Here is a 15,396-nt window from a genome sequence, read left to right on the forward strand (position 1 = left end):
TGACTTTTTCTGCTCTATAGAATTTGCTCCTCTTGAAGAATTCTGGAGCTCTGCATGTCTTAGCTCTCTTATATCGGTTTTCCCTAAACTATCTTGAATACAGTGAGCTCTTCCAGGCGAGACATTAATCTGTACTCTTTCTAATTTTTTGGTCTTATTTTTTTGCCATCTAAACTCTCCTTTTGAGGTCTGGCTTGTCTCTCCATTTCATCAAGATTTTCCTTATCTTTTTACAAGATATCTAAATTTTCTTCAGGAAAAGACTTTTAAGTTCTGAAAAGTCGAATTCAAATAATGAACAACACTTAAATAAGCACTCACAAGACCAACAACATAAGATTATTATATACATGTAAATATTGATTGATGAAACTCTAGTTTTCAAACGAATGCTTCAGTGTCCGTGTGTGTAAGTTATATGGCAGAAACCGCCGTACCCAGGTTAACATTTCTCTGTGCGCGAGCTAAGGACTTTCGGCCTTACGGGGGTTTGTTTGGTATGGCTTTATTCAAATCTTTAAGATGTTTATTGATATTTATATAGTTAGCCGGTAACCTGTGAATCTGATGTACTTACGTACATCGTGGGATATTTTTTTTCGGATTTTAGTCACAGATGACGAAACAGAACATAGTAACTTAATATTTGATTAACGAAATAAAGGGTTTTCAAGGAAAGTAAAAACCTTTTTTCATTTTATAAATACCATTTTACTTAAATTCTTAGGTTGTGGGCGCAGAAATGAGTACTACGACGTCCAGACAATGTAAGAGCTTGGAATGTGTGTTTGCGAAGACGGAGTGGAAATAATTATGAAAATCGGATTAAAAACACATATTTAATGTAATAAAAAACTCATAACCTAGAGATCCCCGTGTTAAATAAAATGTTTCTACCTATGATGACTAGGTTACCGTAGTGCCTACTAGATAAGATTAGAAAAAGGAGATGCCTCTACTAAACTACCGGTCGAATTTGATTACATATTTTTAGGTGCATGCCCAATGTTGTAAGTGGTGAACCAGTAAACAACTATACGTTGGAGTTATTGGCGGGTGGGTAAGAGAGAAATCCCTCCAACCCCTCACCCATCAATTGATGGGGGAGGGGTGCACCCCCCTCCCCTCTTCCCGTGCGGGTACCTACCAGTCGTTCGCTCACTTTACTGTCTTATCACGTAATGTAAGGATGATGTGGTCGCGCCCAACCGTCCCTATATGCATTTAGTTCTCCGGTGGCTAGCCGGATATCCAGAGGCACGTGAAGTCAGCTCTGCATGCGCCATGAATGCAGTGGAGCAGACTTCAGACGAGCACCATTACCTCCATACTAAAATTTTTAAACTCAGATACTGTATGTGTTATAATTTTCTCTGCCACAAAACAGAATTGGAAAAGATTTTTTTTTTTCTTTACATAGAAATTTAAGTCAAGACAATATATCTATACTACAAAAATTCTACAAAATAGACTAGGAAAAAATTCGTTTTTTTATCTAGAACCCGAGAGTTTTGAATTGGTCTGACGGAGAGCATGTTCTAATCCTTAATTATTCTGTATCTATGCCTGTCTTAACACTCTTAGATCGGTTTACCCGCAACTATATTTAATACCGTGAGCTCTTACATGCCAGACCTCAATCTCTACTCGTTATAATCTTTTTGTCTTCTTTTTTTGCCCTATCGAATATCCTTTTGCGGTCTGCCTAGTGTGTCTTAATTTAATCCAGATTGTCATCTTTATATTCAACGATTTCTAAATTTGCCGCATTACACTCGTATTACTTGCTGAAAAGTCATGATACATGAAATTACAAATCGCACAGTCGCAATAAAAAGATATCTCTAATTCAAAGCTTTGTTCCATGTTAAGATTGATTGATGAAACTTTAATTGTAAACCGAAGGAGACACTCTCCGGTGTTTGAAATGGGATGGCGGGAACAACAGGCCCCATGGGAACATTTCTCTGTGAGGGTTAGAAGTACGTTCGTTCTTAAGTTGGTGGGTTTTGAACGTACTTTACTAATTTGTGAGTTTGTGGATTGAGTTTGTTAACGTTAGACTATACTAAATAATAAGCAACTTATTGTTCTATAGGTAGATATTTTTTTTCTGTGTTTAATCACTGATAACTTACATTACCAGAGTAACATATTATTTGAATAACTAAGTAAAGGTTTTAAAATGAACGCGCAAACATTTTTTCATTTAATATATACCAAGTAAATCGCATTCTATTATTGTGGTAGCCATAGGGAGTCCAAAGACGTTCAGAAAATGTCCGAGCTATAAATGTGTGTGCGAATTCGTATTGAAATTAATTATAAAACTCTGATTAAAAACACAGAATTAAAGTAATAAAAAACTCCTACCCGAGAGCTCCCTGTCGTACATAAAATGTTTCTACCTATGATGACTAGGCTACCGTATTGCTTCCTACCTAAGATTAGAAAAATGAGCTGCCTCTACAAAAATAAATACCTAAGTTTTGTAAATAGATGAATTGGAAAGCAAACTTTATATCTGGTTACAAAAGGACACGCCTCGAATGGGTATTTAGAGTCTGTTCGATCAGAAAGTAAACCCTCCACCCCCTCCCCCATCAATTGATGGGGGAGGGGTACACCCCCCTCCCCTCTCCAAGCGATGGGGCATCAAAGGCTGTAGAGCATGGCTTCACCAGCCAAGAAGGAAAAGAAAGCAAAGGCTCCACAACCAGCTAAGGCTGCAAAAACCTAAAGGGGATAAACATAAAAACAAAACATCACCACACCAGACAGACAATGATCTGAACACCAAAATAGTTTATGACCTAATATAACGCATGGGACAGAAACGTAAATATAGTAAATAATACATACTTGAACATTTTAAGTTTTGCAATTTATAAAAAGGTTAGCCTATTCACAATTGGCAAGCATTTTATCGTTGCAGTTAAAACGGACTTTTACGTAAAACGAAAAGTCAAGTATTAACTGGTATTATCTAGATTGCAAAGCCTGTCAAGGCCGAAAAATCCATGTCTGCAAAGTCAGCCAAGCCCACAGCTATGAAAGCCTCAGTCAAGAAAACAGCCAAACCTACTACAGTTAAAAAGTCAACTTCAGCCAAAAAGGTTGCCAAACCTATGTAGTTTATATAGAAAAATTAAAAGGTGTACTTTAAACTCACTGTTTAAATAAAAGAAGGACCATCCAATTACCCGACAACCCATTCGGTTCATCTCATACCAAATGCAAACTAAAAGAAAATAAAATAGCAAAATCCATTAGCCACGTCCTAAGCAAAAAAGTAATTTCTTGTTGAGGTTATCCCATACTACCACACCTCCTTGTTAGGTTTTATTCCAGCTTAGGATTGCATATAGTTACTTTCTGTTCAAAAAGTTACTATTAGATAAAAAGCCATGTCTTCGGTATAAGACTCTAAGGGATCTATAAGAATTATGACTCTGTCTAAATAAACAAGTACTAAAATCGGTAATGTTCAAATGTCTCGTTGTTAAAGACTGAAAAACACACACTTCAGATCTTATTGTGACGTCGTGCTCTTAAGGCTTAAGCACTCTAATCAATCTTATGATCTTCTAATCTTTATACGCAATCATAATATCCATTTGGGCATATAAGTGCAGTAACCGCGTGGAGGCCAAGGTTTGATTTTTTCTATTTAAATTGATAATAATCTGTTATACATGGGAATAAGGAAACGATATGAGTACGACTAGAACAGACACTAAAAACAAATTTTTCTACATTTTATAACTGCGCTCCAGGCCAACTTCATCTTTTAGATTATTATAATGAGCTCCATCTCGTAAAAAAGATTAATTTGCTTTTTAAATATATGATTGGGAAAGAAAACTTTATTTCTTGTTAAAAAAGGAAACGCCTCGAATCTTTATTTAGATTTTGTCTGTTATGAATTCTTAAACTTTATTTAGATTGTGTTGGGTAAGAATTATTACTAAAGGTGGAGGGAAAAATTTACATTAAAAGACGATCACTGAAATAACAAACCATTCCATACATTGGACTTAGTTAGCTACTTGATTGTTTGAGTTTCGTCTCTTACTATTTAAAAGAAGAAAAAGCCGTAGGCTTTTTCCTGTTTGTATTTATAGTTAAAAAACAAACTCAAGTCAAAAGAAACTGAACATTGTGGTTCATTCATATTATCTTCATTATTTTAGCTAGAATGTTACAATAAGGAACGAACTGTAACCCTTAGTAACTGAAGTATTAAATCAAACGGTTTGAGGTCACAATAAAGAGCTTTGTAATGGCTCCTTTTAAATGAACCGGCTGTATATAAAAACATTTTGTAATTAACTGAAATAAGTATTATTATAAAATAAATTGTTATAATAAAGAGCGATTATAAGGTTGTAAAGAAACAAAGGAATTAACTTTTCTCGTCTTATATTTATGCACGTTTTCCGGGTTGCAGCGGTAGCAAGCAACCTAGTAAGAGACGATCACGTCCAATGTTAAGAAATATAAAACCCATAGCTCCTAAAAAACAAGTTAGATCAAAACAAATACAATAAGGACCGAAGTCTATCTCATAGTAACTGATGCAACAGGGAAATTACATAAATCCGGGTTGCAGCGGTAGCTAGCAACCTAGTAAGAGACGATCACGTCCAATGTTAAGAAATATAAAAACCCATAGTTCCTAACAAAGAAGTCAGATCAAAGCAAAAAGTAGACCATTAGAACCGCCTTGTCCGAAACCCCTGTATAGGAAACTTTCTGTCCCTTGGCTTGAACAGTAATGGAAATATATTGGCTTGAAAATCAAGAAAATTGACTTTAACCACGTTATTCTCCCCTAACGGGATATTTTTTTCTATTTTCTTTTTTTTTCTTTTCCAAAGATAGCTTGGCACTGGAACATCGTAGAGGGTTGTTCAATAGCTCATTTTAAAGGAAATTAATTGAGTTAAAAATCTAAAGTAACTAAAATAAATTATTTCTAAAATAGAATAAATTTTTCCAACAAAAACTGCATTTTTGATGTCTTTTCACACTGCAGTCTTTCAAACATAATCGTATACCAGCGGTAAGATTTGAACCCACGCCTCCGAAGAGACTGGTGGCTAACACCAGTGTCTTGGACCACTCGGCCAGGCTGCCTCTCATAAATAAATATATATGTGAATTTGGGTTGCAGCAGTAGCTAGCAACCTAGTAAGAGACGATCATATAATAAAGATCAAACTCTTCCCTATACTAACTTGCATACGCAACTTCACTATAGTTAAGATTACAGTATTTATATCCGGGTTGCAGTGGTAGCTAGCAACCTAGTAAGAGACGATCACGTCCAATGTTAAGAAATATAAAAACTCTTAACTCCTGAGAAAAGAGTCAGATCAAAACAAAAATTACACCATTAGAACCACCTTGTCCAAAACCCCTATTAAGGAAAATTATCACTCTTTGGCTTGAATAACAAAGAAAATATATTGGCTTGAAAATCAAGAAAATTGACTTTAACCACGTTATTCTCAACAAACGGGATATTTTTTTCTTTCTGCTTTATTTTCCTCCTCAACTAGCTGAGCACTGGAAAATCATAGAGAGCTGTATAATAGCTCATTTTAAAGGAAATTGCAACATCTAGTCACTTTTGTAATTAAAAATAAAATACTTTTTAAAGTAGAATCAATTTTGTCAAAAAAAAAATGCATTTTTGATGTATTTCCATACTGCAGTCTTTTCAAAGATATTTGAATTTTGAAGCAATCAAATATAATAAAGATCATCCGGGTTGCAGCGGTAGCTAGCAACCTAGTAAGAGACGATCACGTCCAATGTTAAGAAATATAAAAACCCATAGTTCCTAACAAAAAGGTCAGATCAAAACAAAAAGTACACCATTAGAACCTCCTTGTCCGAAACCCCTGTATAGGAAACTTTCTGTCCCTCGGCAGGAACAGCAAGGGAAATATATTGGCTTGAAAATCAAGAAAATTTACTTTAACCACGTTATTCTCCCCAAACGGGATATTTTTTTCTTTTTTCTTTTTTTTTCTTTTCCACAGATAGCTTGGCACTGGAACATCGTAGAGGGTTGTTCAATAGCTCATTTTAAAGGAAATTAATTGGGTTAAAAATCTATAGTAACTAAAATAAATTTCTTCTAAAAGAGAATAAATTTTTCCACCAAAAACTGCATTTTTGATGTCTTTTCACACTGCAGTCTTTCAAACATAATCGTATACCAGCGGTAAGATTTGAACCCACGCCTCCGAAGAGACTGGTGGCTAACACCAGTGTCTTGGACCACTCGGCCAGGCTGCCTCTCATAAATAAATATATATGTGAATTTGGGTTGCAGCAGTAGCTAGCAACCTAGTAAGAGACGATCAGTCCCATGCTAAGAAATATAACAAAACTCCAAAAAATAGAGTAAGATCAAAACGAAAGTACATCATTAGAACTACCTTGTCTGAAACCCTACTAGATAAATAATGAATGTTGTCATAGCTTTATATTAGAGCTATGACGTGAATAGAAAAACACGAAATTATATTTGTTGTTTCTTATGACGTCATGAAATAATATCATTGCGCTATGACGTCAATAAAATCATTACGCCGTGACGTCATAATTACTACTTAAGAACGACAAAGATGTAAATTCTCTTAGTCTTGATTAGAATAATGGTTAGATCCAAGCAAGCTATACGCAATTTGAAAAAACAGTACTACACAAACAACAGAGATAGTATCTTGAAAAGAGAAAAGCAAAAATATTCAACCGACCAGGCGCATCGAGAAGTAAAAATTGAGAGAGCAAAACAAAGGTATTCAACCGACCAGGCGTATCGAGAAGTAATAATTAAGAGAGCAAAACAAAGGTATTCAACCGACCAGGCGTATCGAGAAGTAATAATTGAGAGAGCAAAACAAAGGTATTCAACCGACCAGGCGTATCGAGAAGTAATAATTGAGAGAGCAAAACAAAACAGCAAGATGTGTTATCACAATGATGAAGATTATAGACATTACAGTAAAGAACGATCTCTCGCCCATAGTAACTGATATACGGAGGTATTAGGGGTAGCTATCCGAGTTGCAGAGGTAGCTATCAACCTAGTAAGAGACGATCACGTCCAATGTTAAGAAATATAAAACCCATAGCTCCTAAGAAAAGGAGTCAGATTAAAACAAAAACTACACCATTAGAACCGCCTTGTCCGAAATCCCTGTATAGAAAACTTTATGTCATTTGGCTTGAACAGCAAGGGAAATATCTTTAGGAAACTGTATGACCGCGGATGCTGATTGGCTTGACAATCAAGAAATTGACTTTAACCACGTTATTCTCCACAAACGGCATATTTTTTTCTTTCTTTGTTTTTTCTTTTCCACAGATAGCTTTGCACTGGAACATCGTAGAGCATTTTTCAATGGCACATTTTAAAGGATTTATAATAAAGAACGACCTCTTGCCTATAATCAGTTTTATACGCCACTTAATTATAGTATAGGTTAGTAATTCAACAGATAGCTTTGCACTGGAACATCGTAGAGAGTTGTTCAATGGCTCATTTTAAAGGAAATTAATGGGATTAAAAACCTTCTGTAATTAAAACAAATTATTTTTATTATTACAATAAAGAACGACACCTAGCCCATATTAACTGAAACATAAACGGGGATTATGTTATTTCCATCAGTATCAAGGCTTTAGAGATGGCCGAAACCTAGTCCGGGTTGCAACGGTAGCTAGCAACCTAGTAAGATGCATTGAACTTAGTTAGCTACTTGATGTTTTAAGATTCGTCTCTTACTATTTCAAAGAAGAAAAAGCCATAGGCTTTTTCCTGTTTGTAATATGGTTATAATAAAGAATGAACACTAGCCCATAGTAAGTGAAATATTAATTGATAGTAGTTTTCAGTAAAGAACGATCTCTCGCCCATAGTAACTGATATACGGTGGTTCCAGGGGTATCTACAAGCTATCCAGATTTTTGCGGTATCCGGGTTGCAGAGGCAGATGCAACCCGAAATCTCTTTGCTTAACAAAAAAGAAAATATGTCTGCTTGTTATTAAACAAATTACATAAAGGCTCGATCATCGAATTTAAGCTGAAACTAAGTAAAGGATAATTATGCCTCCATATATTCACAGTGATGTATAAGATTTCCCATTACATCTGTAAACTGTTCCACAGTTGCCGGTCCTATAATAAAGAACGACCTCTTGCCTATACTAAATTTTATACGCCACTTAATTATAGTATAGATTAGTAATTCAACGGATAGCATGGCACTGGAACATCGTAGAGAGTTGTTCAATGACTCATTTTAAAGGAAATTAATGGGGTTAAAAACATTTTGCAATTTAAACAAATTGTTTTTATTACATTAAGAAATCCGGGTTGCAGCGGTAGCTAGCAACCTAGTAAGAGACGATCACCTCCAATGTCAAGAAATATAAAACCCCCCAACTCCTAAAAAAAGAGTCAGATCAAAACAAAAAGTACACCATTAGAACCGCCTTGTCCGAATCCTCTATAAAGGAAACTTACCTCCCTTTGGCTTGAATAACAAAGAAAATATATTGGCTTGAAAATCAAGAAAATTGACTTTTACCACGTTATTCTCCACAAACGGGATATTTTTTTCTTTCCGCTTTTTCTTTCTGCTCAGCTAGCTGGGCACTGGAAAATCATAGAGAGCTGTATAATAGCTCATTTTAAAGGAAATTGCAACATCTAGTCACTTTTGTATTTAAAAATAAAATACTTTTTAAAGTAGAATCAATTTTGTCAAAAAAATTGCATTTTTGATGTATTTTCATACTGCAGTCTTTTCAAAGATATTTGAATTTTGAAGCAATAAAACAGTCCATGTAATGAACTCTATAGTAATAATAGCTACTTGTCTCAATAGTAACCGAAACTCCTGGAACCAAAATTTTCTTTTTTGGCTTAATCGCTAAAATTATTATGTAAACTGCAAAAATATTTATGATGCCTAATCAGTAATAGTAATTTTTTAATTTAAACAACAAAAATACATGAAAATTCTAAAATTAGTTTTGCTTTTTGTCTCCTGGAAGAAATTTTTTTTTCATCTCAGTTCAAATTTATTATTGTATCCTGTAACCCGTAAAGTACATATCTCCATATTATTGTCTCATAATTGCAATTATTTTAGTTTTCAGTCCAGAATCACTAAACTTATTATTTAAACTGCAAAAATATTTATGGTGTCTAACCAATAATACTAATTTTGTAATTCAAACAAGATAAATACCTGAAAATTTTAAAATTAGTTTTGTTTTATGCTAGGTTTTAGATACTCGACACGGGATTTTGTGTGCTTAATAATTTTAAATCTTGAAAAAATATGGTCTCACGCGAGTGGAAAAAAAGAAAGAATAACCAAAAACAATATCAAAATAGAACAATCCAAATATATAATAAAGATCAAACTCTTCCCTATACTAACTTGCATACGCAACTTCACTATAGTAAGATTACAGTATTTATATTTGTACATTAAAAGACGATCACTGAAATAACAAACCATTCCATACATTGGACTTAGTTAGCTACTTGATTGTTTGAGTTTCGTCTCTTACTATTTAAAAGAAGAAAAAGCCATAGGCTTTTTCCTGTTTGTATTTATAGTTATTTACATAAAGGATCGATCTGAAAATTAGTAAATAACAAACAACAGCATGTAATTGAATAGCTTAGTTGCCTGATTTTCTGTGGTTTTTTAATTTAAAACACGAGGCAGAGTATAGTTGAAAACAAAGGTGGTAAAAAATTCCTTCGACCTGGATTTGAACCAGCGACATACGTCCCTTTGCCGTCCGACGACTCTACCAACTGGGCTACCGAAGGTTTACATTATTATTTGACTAAATATTATATCATGTATATCCGGGTTGCAGCGGTAGCTAGCAACCTAGTAAGAGACGATCACGTCCAATGTTAAGATATATAAAAACCCATAACTCCTAAGAAAAAGGTCAGATCAAAACAAAAAGTACTTCATTAGAACTGCCATGTCTGAAACCCCTGTATAGGAAATTTTCTGTCACTTGGATTGTACAGCAATGGAAATATATTGGCTCGAAAATCAAGAAAATTGATTTATAATAAAGAACGAACTCTCGCTAATACTAACTCAAATCTTTAGTACATTCCGGGTTACAATGGCTGTTACATTAAAAGACAATTGTTGGAATAACAAACTATTGGATACATTGGACTTAGTTAGCTGCCTGATTCTTTGAGAGTCGTCTCTTACTACTCCAGAGGAGAAAAAGCCATAGGCTTTATCCTGTTTGTAATCAGGGTTTATATAATCTGATCAGTCAATCCGGGTTGCAGCGGTAGCTAGCAACCTAGTAATATTGTATTAAAGAACGAACTTTAGTCCATAGTTACAGGATGGAACGAGATTCTGCCCATAGTAACTAAGATTATAATTTAAGACTCAAACAAGTAATTTGTTTGCTTTGGTATAAAATACTGGTAGCCGTAGGATTCGAACCCACGCCTCCGAAGATACTGGTGGATAACACCAGCCTCTTAGACCCCTTTGCCAAGCTGCGACGTCATACGAGGTTATATTTGATTATACATAAATCTGAATAGCTTTCCGGGTTGCAGCGGTAGCTAGGAACCTACTAAGAGACAAAGTCAAGAACGATAAGAAGACTATGCTATAGTAAATTTGCATCGGTAGTTATATTAAAATTACCTTAAGGAAAGAACTGTAGCCCACAGTAACTGAAGTAATAAAATGAATTATTATATAGATAATTAATTATCCGGGTTGCAGCGGTAGCTAGCAACCTAGTAAGAGACGATTACGTCCAATGTTATCCGGGTTGCAGCGGTAGCTAGCAATCCGGGTTGCAGCGGTAGCCAGCAACCTAGTAAGAGACGATCACGTCCAATGTTAAGAAATCTGGGTTGCAGCGGTAGCTAGCAACCTAGTAAGAGACGATCACGTCCAATGTTAAGAAATATAAAAACCCATAGTTCCTAAAAAGGAGTCAGATCAAAACAAAAAGTACCATTAGAACCGCCTTGTCCGAAACCCCTGTATAGGAAACTTTCTGTCATTTGGCTTGAACAGCAAGGGAAATATATTGGCTTGAAAATCAAGAAAAGTGGCAGCTACCACAGAATTCTGCCTAAACGGGATATTTTTTTTCTTTCTTTCTTGTTATCCAGAGATAGCTTTGCACTGGAACATCGTAGAAAGTTGTTCAATGGCTTATTTTAAAGGAAATTAATTGGGTTAAAAACCTTTTGTAACTAAAACAAATTATTTCAAAACAGGATAAATTTGATAATAAAGAACGAACTCTTGCCTATAATAGATTAGATACTCAACTTAATTATAGTTAATGATATAGTAATGATAGGGTTTTATTGATAGCTGAACTACAAATCAAAGGAAAAAGACACTGGCTGGATTTGAAACACCAACCTTTCGGTTAACGTCCAAACATGCTAGCTGCTTGGACTATAACGTCATTAATTGAAGTTGTAAAATTAACAATATGATACATAAATCAAACAGTTTGTGGTATTTCAAACAGTTCGAGGTAACGAAGTGTAGGCTATAGTTTATATGATAAGCAACCTTGTAAGAGACGATCACGTCCAATGTTAAGAAATATAAATCTGGGTTGCAGCGGTAGCTAGCAACCTAATAAGAGACGATCACGTCCAATGTTAAGAAATATAAAAACCCATAGTTCCTAAAAAAGGAGTCAGATCAAAACAAAAAGTACACCATTAGAACCGCCTTGTCCGAAACCCCCTGTATAGGAAACTTTCTGTCATTTGGCTTGAACAGCAAGGGAAATATATTGGCTTGAAAATCAAGAAAAGTGGCAGCTACTACAACATTCTGCCTAAACGGGATATTTTTTTCTTTCTTTCTTGTTATCCAGAGATAGCTTTGCACTGGAACATCGTAGAAAGTTGTTCAATGGCTCATTTTAAAGGAAATTAATTGGGTTAAAAACCTTTTGCAACTAAAACAAATTATTTTAAAACAGGATAAATTTTTCCACTAAAAACTGTATTTTTGATATCTTTCCATACTGCTGTCTTTTCAAAGACATTTGATTTTTGAAGCAATCAAACAGGTCGTGGTAAGGTTGTATTTTAAAATTTATATTCCATAGATAGCTTAGCACTGGAACATCGTAGAGAGTTGTTCAATGGATCATTTTAAAGTAAATTAATAACATTCAAGGACGTACCCAAAGGGTTTAGTGGGTTTGAATCCCCCTCCCCCAAAATGTTTTTCAGATTCATAATAACGAATATAAAATGAATAAAACAAAATTGAATATAAAAAAATATACAAAAATGAATATGAACAACTTTTTTATGCTTTTTAAAAGTTTTTATTATAATAAAGAACGAATATTTTACCGATTATCTACTAATAACCATATATGACGTAATAAGTGACATTACGTAATATATAAAACCTATTACGTACTAATAACCATATATGACTTAATGAGTGACGTTACGTAAAAATAGAAAAATTAATTTTTATTTTATTTTCGTTTTTAGTTCAGAATCGCTAAAGATATAAACTGCAAAAATATTTATGGTGTCTGAACAATAGTTTTAATCTTTTAATTTAGACTAGAAAAATACCTGAAAATTTAAAAATTAGTTTAATTTTTTGTTAGGTTCTTGATACTTGATACGTGATTTCAACATTCAACTAATGGTTACATAATGGTTTCAATCAAGCAAGCTACACGCAAGTTAAAAAAACAATACTACCAAAAAAACAGAGAAAGCTTTGCAGTAACCAGTTGCAGAGAAAAAGTTGCAGAGAAAAAAATTTGCAGTAACCAGTTTTTGATCAGTAAGCCTTTTGAAATTTTTTTTTCATCCACTTTTCCAAATGATTTTGAGGCCAAATTTAAAAAATAGTGAGGGATGAAAAAAATTTAGTTGATTAAATCGAACAAAAACCAAAACCAATTTTCAAATCTTCTCGCATTTTTCTGGTTTGAATTAAAAAATTAATCCGGGTTGCAGCGGTAGCTAGCAACCTAGTAAGAGACGATCACGTCCAATGTTAAGAAATATAAAAACCCCTAACTCCCAAGAAAAGAGTCAGATCAAAACAATAATTACACCATTAGAACCTTCTTGTCCAAAACGCCTATAAACAAAACATCACTCTTTGGCTTGAATAACAGAAAACATTTTGGCTCGAAAATCAAGAAAATTTAATCTAACCACGTTATTCTCCACAAACGGGATATTTTTTTCTTTCCGCTTTTTTTTCCTCCTCAACTAGCTGGGCACTGGAAAATCATAGAGAGCTTTATAATAGCTCATTTTAAAGGAAATTGCCACATCTAGTGTCTTTTGTTATTAAAAATAAAATTCTTTTTAAAGCAGAATCAATTTTGTCAAAAAAATTGTATTTTTGATGTATTTTCATCCTGCAGTCTTTTCAATGATATTTGAATTTTGAAGCAATCAAACAGTTCATGGTAATGAAATCTATAGTAATAATAGCTACTTGTCTCAATAGTAACTGACACTCTAAAGAACAAAATTTTGGTACCAATAGATAAATCAAAGCAAACAGTTCGTGATAACGAACTATATGTTGTATAGTAGGAGCGACTCGTCTCAATAGTAAAACTTGCTACATCTAGTTCCTTCTGTAATTAAAGATAAAATATTTTTTAAAAGTTCCGGTTTGCAGCGGTAGATAGGAACCTAATTAAAAGAGATCATTCGAAGAAAATACCATTGTATATATTGGACTTAGTTAGCTGCTCGATTCCTTGAAGAAAAAAATCTTATTTGTCAACTGAAACTAGAATAATTCCTGAAAATTTTAAATAAAATAATTTTATTTAGATGCAAAGTGCAAACATATTTACGGTGTCTGAAAAATAATATCCATTTTTTAATTCAAACCAGAAAAAAAACCTGAAAATTTAAAAATTAGTTTGGTTGTCCTTTTGCTTCAATTGACTCGCTACACCATTTTATACGCCATTAATTTTATATCATCTTAGTTCAAATTTTTTTGGCTTAACCCGTAAATTACGTATCTCTGTATTATTGTTCTATATTTCCAATGAGAAATATTCATTTTTTTTTAGTTTTGAGTTCAGAATCTCTTAAGTTATTATGTAAACTGCAAAAATATTTATTATGTCTAACCAATAATACTAATTTTTTAATTCAAACTATAGAAATACCTGACAATTTTTGAATTAGTTTTGTTTTTTGTCTCCTGGAACCAAAATTTTCGTTTTTGGCTTAATCGCTAAAGTTATTATGTAAACTGCAAAAATAATTATGATGTCTAACCAGTAATAGTAATTTCTTAATTTAAACTACAAAAACACATGAAAATTTTATAATTAGTTTCTCGTAAGTTCAAGAATAATGTACAGAAACATTTTTAATCAGAAAAACTAAACTTTTTTTTGAAATTTTTTTAATTCAATAGATGCAAATTTCATACATTTTAGTGTTGAAGAAATTGTCATTTTTAATTATAATCAGGATTCACTTGTTACTGTAGAGTGACTCGAACTTCTATCTTCGTTGTCAGGAAGAGAGCTCACTAGCCAATGCGCTACAGCAACTGATAGTAAACAAGTAATTATAGGGTTGATGATGTGTCTAGAAATTCCTCACGCAGTCACATCGGCAGGTTTCCTAAATTTAGTACAAAAAATCTCAATTCTTTGTTGGGGATGAAATGTATCCGGGTTGCAGCGGTAGCTAGCAACCTAGTAAGAGACGATCACGTCCAATGTTAAGAAATATAAAAACCCATAGTTCCTAAAAAAGGAGTCAGATCAAAACAAAAAGTACACCATTAGAACCACCTTGTCCGAAAACCCTGTAAAGGAAACTTTCTGTCCCTTGGCTTGAACAGAAAGGGAAATATATTGGCTTGAAAATCAAGAAAGGTGGCAGCTACTACAACATTCTTCCTAAACGGGATATTTTTTTCTTTTTTTTTCTTTGTTTCCAGAGATAGCTTGGCACTGGAACATCGTAGAGAGTTGTTCAATAGCTCATTTTAAAGGAAATTAATTGGGTTAAAAACCTTTTGTAACTAAAATAAATTATTTCTAAAAGAGAATAAATTTTTCCACCAAAAACTGCATTTTTGATGTCTTTTCACACTGCAGTCTTTCAAACATAATCGTATACCAGCGGTAAGATTTGAACCCACGCCTCCGAAGAGACTGGTGGCTAACACCAGTGCCTTGGACCACTCGGCCAGGCTGCCTCTCATAAATAATATATATGTGAATCCGGGTTGCAGCAGTAGTTATCCGGGTTGCAGCGGTAGCTAGCAACCTAGTAAGAGACGATCACCTCCAATGT

This window comes from Artemia sp. Qi Xiang Cuo, unplaced genomic scaffold (genome assembly GCF_049724085.1).
Source record: "Artemia sp. Qi Xiang Cuo unplaced genomic scaffold, ASM4972408v1 HiC_scaffold_23, whole genome shotgun sequence".
NCBI lineage: Eukaryota > Metazoa > Arthropoda > Branchiopoda > Anostraca > Artemiidae > Artemia > Artemia sp. Qi Xiang Cuo.